The sequence below is a fragment of the Homalodisca vitripennis genome, unplaced genomic scaffold, assembly GCF_021130785.1.
Source record: "Homalodisca vitripennis isolate AUS2020 unplaced genomic scaffold, UT_GWSS_2.1 ScUCBcl_4353;HRSCAF=10482, whole genome shotgun sequence".
NCBI lineage: Eukaryota > Metazoa > Arthropoda > Insecta > Hemiptera > Cicadellidae > Homalodisca > Homalodisca vitripennis.
In genome coordinates, this window is record NW_025780465.1 from 29,654 (window position 1) to 37,021 (window position 7,368).

The following is a 7,368-nucleotide window of genomic DNA, read 5'->3' on the forward strand; positions in this document are numbered from 1 at the left end:
TACAAGTTATCAAAGAAAATTTGGATATGAGTTTTAACAAACTATGAAAACGTAACTAATTTTCTGTCAAAAACACTAATTTTACGTATTACAAGTGTAATCTATTGTAATCAACTGAGATGACTGGCTGAACTAGAAACCAGTCCACAAAGCAAGTTTTTCGTCAGGTGGATTGTAAGTACTGAATATAAATACTGCTAACTGACGTGTCGATTAACTGCTGCCTATGAATAGACGTTATTTAACGTAACATGATAAGTAACACTGTTTACTGAGCTGTAACTGTAACCATGATAACCCGTTAATTTAATGAAAAGAAATGTGGTTTCTTCTAATCTCCACCAACATAAAAACAAAATAATCACAATTGACTTATTTGAACAGTTGTTTTACAAATAATTGTGAGAAGTTCATGCACGTTTAATACTCTCACCCTATACTACAAAAATTTCCAAGAAACATGATTTTTTTATTTAAGATCTAATTTTTTCAAAGATATAATATACATAGTTTCTGTAAATACAAACTTTTCAATATTTTAATATTCAAAACTAATTTGGCACTTATTAGTTAATTCTTTTATATAAATATAGAAGTATACTTTTCTATTAATAAGCTTTTATAGAAGGCTTTATAAGGATAATTTTCCCTTATACTTTTATGGCAAGACTGGGTATATTCCTGGCACTAGTAATGATGCATGCAGAACTTAACAAATGTCATTATTTAAATATTTTGTTTGACAATTTATGGAGATAGTAATGAATCTTGACTAAACCTCTAACTTAATGAAGCAAAATGTGTTGTGCAAAAAGTATGCAGTGTTTTTTTCTGTTACTTTAAAATCACGATGTGCCTGTAACAATAAAATATTCAAGCAAAACATGTACACGAAATTTTCAATCATAAAACTTATAATTCAGTAAGTTTGTCACCCAATTAAGTAAGAGATCAACATTATTACAGTAATCTGTGCGTATAAATGGTACAGTAGTATAGGAAAGTAATTAGTACTTTCTGTAACTAGACAATGAGACAATTTTCAACAATCAAATAAATATTGAATGAAATTGTACAAAATCTGATTTTATTTCAAGATTGTGACAATGTACTACCTGTTTACAGTTTAGAATTAAGTATCAAATATTTTAAATCAAATGACAAGAACTGAAAATTTCATTATTATCAACGTAATTTGTGCAAATGTTGCATCAAATTATAGTAATTATATTCCTGAATCCAAATGCATTGATCTATTATGAAAAAGTAAACGTTTATGGTATAAAAGACAAATTTTTGTAATATGTACAATATTGCATACAAATTAAAACGGGCATGTGTTAGAATGCCACCATTTTGATCATCTGTAATTAGATGATTGGCACTTTGCGAGTTAAAACATGGAATAAAGGAAGGAGTAAAGGATTATGCAAATAGAAACCAATTTAAAAACAGTATAGATATATTTGTTCATATTTTACTTATAGAATATATTTTGTTCAATTTTATTTAACAGAATATGTTACTTTAGTTACAGTCATATTAAGCACATGTTTAAAACTCTAGTCGTCTACAATTTCCTTAAAACTTCACACAATAACTCAACAACAAAAATAACCGTTACCACATAACAATTCTGATAAGTAATACTGTACTTAGTCCATTCAGTGAGTGCTTGAAGTACGCTCCACTTACGCTTTATGTACATGTGACAGCAAGACAAGATCATACTTTAATCAGTTAGAATACAAGGTGACCATAATCTGACGAGAGGTGTATATTATGAGATTATTGAGGAATAATAATTAAACTGGTTATTATTTTTCATAACACAAAGCAATACAGCATATTTCAGTTGTTTATGTTGCTACACCTGCCAGTTACTTATACCATCTCACTGTCAGCATCTAATCCTAGGACTGTCTACTGACCGTTGTTACGGTACTGGATATAGCAGTGAAATGCTACAGGGTGTACCTGAACTCTATCTTAATAATTTAAGAAATGATTCAATTAATTTTAGTCCAAATTTTTTTGTAGTATACAGGAATATGCTGACAAATAATTCTATTTTTGCTGCTTTATATTTTCAAAGCTATTAAATATTTTTTTAATAAAATTGTATCCACTGGCTTAAAAAGATAATATGTGTATTCAAAAACATTGTTCAAATCCACAAATTTACACATTTTAGTGGTCAATATCTTGAATTAATATGATATTATATTCTTGCTGTTACACTACATTATCATTTATACATTTATAAATGAACATAACAGTGTCAAGTGTCACCTGAAGAGAGAAGACAGACTATAAACTATAAACTATAAACATTCTCCTACGAGTTCCTTAGTCACCTGACTATTGCTTCCTGATTTGTTTAATCTGACTAGTTTGAAAGTGGCCTGAGCTTTCTTTCAGACACTTCCTGAATGGAGTTTATAAGCTCATAGGCAGCACAAAACACTCACTACCAAACGTTACAATAGCAGTTTATTATCAGTCACCCGACATCAGTCAATGCGTCACCCAATAGTCAAAGTGTTACGTAACAAGGTGACCCAGAATTTGAGTTCCATTAACACATAAAAACCCAAATAACGCTTGATATACATCTGTAGCTAATTAAACAGTGGAATAGTCTTCTATGGTTATTGGTAATGGATGACTTTTTCTACAATATGAAATAAAATTATTTAAAGCAAGACGATTAAAGGACTCGACAGAGCGTAACGTCTTCACATCATTTCTTTACTGAGTTACTTCCAACTTTCTGTCCTTAGACCCCAGAACCAATAGGGGACATGTGTAGAAAGTTTCAAGTCTTTTCTATCAAGAAATATTGCACAGCCAAACAAACCGACAAAGACATGATTTATGATGTACATATTACGTCCTTAATAATCGACTAAAACACACTATTTACTAATCGGTTAGCTGTCACAAAAAATCTGTAGCTCAGTCTAATTAATGAAGAATTTAATTCCAGCTAAATTATTCTTTGAAAACTTGTGCTATAACACTACAGCAATTTCGTGTTAAAGAGCAAATTTAAATTACATTCAAAATTTTAAATCTGTACAAAATTCATTTCTTGGATGACACATCATCCAAACGTTGTCATTCATCTCACAAGATGAACATGAGAACAGAGTAATAGTGCAGAGCTGTTAGAACTTAAATTTCCTTGAATAATTTGTATGTGCCCTTTCCAAGGTATACAATAGGTGTGATTAACTCAAACAACCATACATTTAATTGTACATTTCATTGGTTCCAACAGTTGAATAGATTTTCGTTTGGTTGAATTTAGCGTCAATATTTAATTTTAGAGCACTAGTGATACACCAGTAATTTACAGACACAAAACATGAGCCCAAAACACACATCAAAGCATAATTTGATGTTATTACATTTATCTGTCCATATCACATGACGTTTTCTATTAGTTTTGTTCTAAAATTAAGTTTTCACGTTGATACTTTCATCTACAAACTTCTTAAGCACAAATAACCAATACTACAGTCTGGATGTCCTTGTTACTACGTATTAAGTAAGACTACATCATTAAAGAGTTGAGAACATTTGAACAAACGTCAGTCTCTTAGTTTCATTAATCTAGTTTCTACAACAAACAGATCATCTACAAACAGAAATGGATGAGACTATAACTCCACAATACAGTTGTTTGATTGCTGCCAGAATGATATGTTATGGTAAGCTGTTCACAGCAATTACAATATAGTAAAACTATACAAGAGTAGAGTGTAGGCCATCTAAATATCAATCTATTTCAATAATTGCAGTGTTCATTCATCTAATACAATAACAGACATTACAATTACAAATTAGTAACCCTTTGAGTACTGCAACCATTTCCTGTTGTATACAAAAGTGTCACATTCTTTATAGCATATTTTCAGTCGTAAATAATATATTACATACATTTATTCAATTTATACATTAAAATGTTTCTTAAAGATGTGTTATAACATTGCATTTTGTTAGAATTAATTTTAAGGGTTTGAAAATTGTTTACAGTATTTTTAGAATGTATAAAATGTGAAAGACTATGAGAGTATATAATATTTATTGTTCTGAAGTTAAATTAAATATACACGCAATATAAATAAAACGCTGCCTGGTATACATGCAAACGATGTACAAACTTCAGTTTTTCCTTGGCAAAAATCACTAATTTTAATACGTAATTAACTTGGCCATCTATTGGTTACGAACTGTATGGTTTAGTTATGTAAAATAATACTAACTAATGTGAAGTTTGACACGGAGGCTGGCACTTTATGCATTGTTTGTGCTTCTAGTGGAGATGCAATACTCAAAAGGTTTAAGTACCATTAGCCTACTTTCATTAATCAATCAACAAAACACACACAATAACGGAAAACTTAAAAAGTAAACGAGAGCGCATTATGATCGGCTTCCCACTAATAACAAAGTACGTCACACCACGTTGTGTAACAGGCTCGCTCAAAGTCTAGCTAATTTCATTCTCAAGGTATCCTGCAGAGAGTCATACAGACAGGAAACCTGACAGAAAAGGAATTAATATAATCCCTAGGTTGACAGAAGAGAATATCTGCCTGCATATTGAGTGACAGACTTCAATGACACTTAGTCAAATCCCATGAATATTTATCTTTGTAGGAATTAAGTTTCATGTAAAATTTAGTCTGCAGATGAAATTGTTCTCAAGACATCCTGTTGGATAGTCAGGGTTCACACACTCATACACACATCCTTTATCCAACACGTCGCCTATATAGAAATGGCGTTATATGCTAAATTTGAAGCCTGTAGCTGAGATTTCAATCCTATCATCTTGAGATATCCAATGGAAAACAGACACACTGTGGCTAAAGAAAAACATAAAAACCTCCAATTTTACAGCTCAATTCATTTTCGAAATATCACCCTTTCTTATAAGATTTTGATCTGCAAAATCCCATTGAGGAACCTGCATTGCCATCAAGCTCTATCTTGTCTCTAAACAAATAAACTGATACAACAGTGTATCAAAGGACATGATAGCATGTAACAAAAGCCTTAGCAAAAAACCCATCAAATAACACATGTTAAAATATCATACGACTAAACTCACGACTGTTCACAAATTTCTTTATTCTTCGATTTTTTCATTGCCATCCATGAGACCAATGTAAAAATGTTTCGCTAATGCTCAGCCAAATCCCGTGGAGTGACATGCACCATCATAGTATTTGATATTTCTTATATAGAAAGTGAGTATAAACAAATAAACCTATTTACATTGAAAACAATAAACATCGTGAAACTTCACTATCTTATTAAAATTATTTTCAAATCAAATATTTGTTATTGTTTGTACAATAGAATAATGAATCAAAATTAATTAGTTGAATTATTAATTTTTACGATATAATATGAATGGTACAAAAGTTATATTTACTATCACTGATCCAAATTTAACCAAACCCCACATAAGAGTCCATGATTAGGACATCCACATATTGTATACTGTACTTTTTACAAAAGCATATTTGTAAAATTTAACTTGATTTTTACATTATTTTAACAAAAAAAACAACAGTGCCGATGGCCGAGTGGTCTTAGGCTAGTTGCACACACACACCGATTTTGGACGACCGATTTTTTACCGGCCGTCCAAATTCCAATAGTGAAACTGAATGAGGGAACGGAACCTGGCACACACGCCGACAGCTGATCGGCGCCGGTTCACATTGGAATTTGGACGGCCAGTAAAAATCGGTCGTCCAAAATCGGTGTGTGTGTGCAACTAGCCTAAGACGTTGGTCTTTGAGTCTGAGTTAGAGATAGCGCAGGTTCAAATCCTGCCTGTGACCATTGCACTTTTTATCAGTACCATCCATCGACCTTGTACTGTATCGACTCTCCTCCTTATTCTGTTTGATAAGATCCTCGCACAGGCCAGTGGCCGATGAGGACGGACAGAATAAGGGTTAAAAGGAGATCGGCCTTTCCTTAAAAAAAAAAAAAAAAAACTAATAGCAAGATTAAGATTGTACTGCCAGAATATTCACATTCTAATTTTTATGTTGCAACCCTTTTTACACATGTGTTAGTGACTGAAAAAGAACTGATAAATGTACTGAAAACTGGATCTTACTTTTATGCAATGCAATGTAGAGGCCTAAAAGATTGGTCCCTTGTAAACCTTCACAGACATTATAGCGATGGAGTGGCGAGAAACATGAAAGCATTTGTAGCAAATAAGTCTATATGAATGCAACATTCGTACATGCAGGAGCAAATGCACCATTTATGTTGCCAATTGAAATTTGTCAGTGGAGTAAATTGTCAGTTCCATAGTAGTATGGTACCAAAACTGATCAGCTAAACTAGTAATGAGAATGTCATTCCTGATCAAAGGTAAAAAAATGTATTTGATATAGTACTGAAATAACTTTAACCCTTTGGAGACCACAAAAAATCAGACATGTTAGAAAAAAGACAGTTCATTTGAGTCATTTTTCATAGTTTTATCAATACAATTGTAACTTTGTAATGCTTATAACTAGAATATTATAATTGGGTTATTTATTTATTTCTTTGGCCATCCTCTTTCAATGCTGTGCCATGCCATGAGAACAAAACATTAACATTTAAAAAATTTTACTACACAGTACAAAATAAAATTACAATTTATACAAAAATAACTGTTTCTAGTTAGCTATAAGCAATTAATTAAAAAAAGAAACGTTCAACTTAATCTGCGGTTTAGTTACCACTTTTACGACTATCAGAGTTTATTATTTTCCGAATTTCATTTTAATATCAGAATTTTAGGAGATGTATAAATTTGGTTTGAAACAATATACCTAATCTTTTACCTTAGCAATATTACAAATTATAAAAACTATCAACTTTACCAAAACTATAGTTTGTAAAACCGCACCCCACTTCCCCCTCACCTTGCCACATTGTCAGATCAGCTGACTCAGTACGAGGTGACACGATGATGTCTCGTTTTGTTCCGGTTGTTCACAACCGTTTTGTTTTTCGGCATTCAATTATTCTGCATGTTTTGATTTTATAATTTTTTGCTCACATTCTGTGCTGTAGTATAAACACGTGTAAATCATGAAGGTGAATTCAGGAAGATAGGTGAGAAGTAAAAAATGAGCAGTAACGATTACTTGATTGTTAGTTTACTAGATTATCTCATCACTAGTTATTCTTCCGTTACATCAGGCACCAAAGCTTACATTGATATGTCTTGTACTATGTTTTAACATTTATCTTTGCATGGTATTATGCTTTAAAATTTTGTTGTCATGAAAAAGTTGTGTTCTTTGATTGTTTACTACAAAATATTTTAGGTTTATC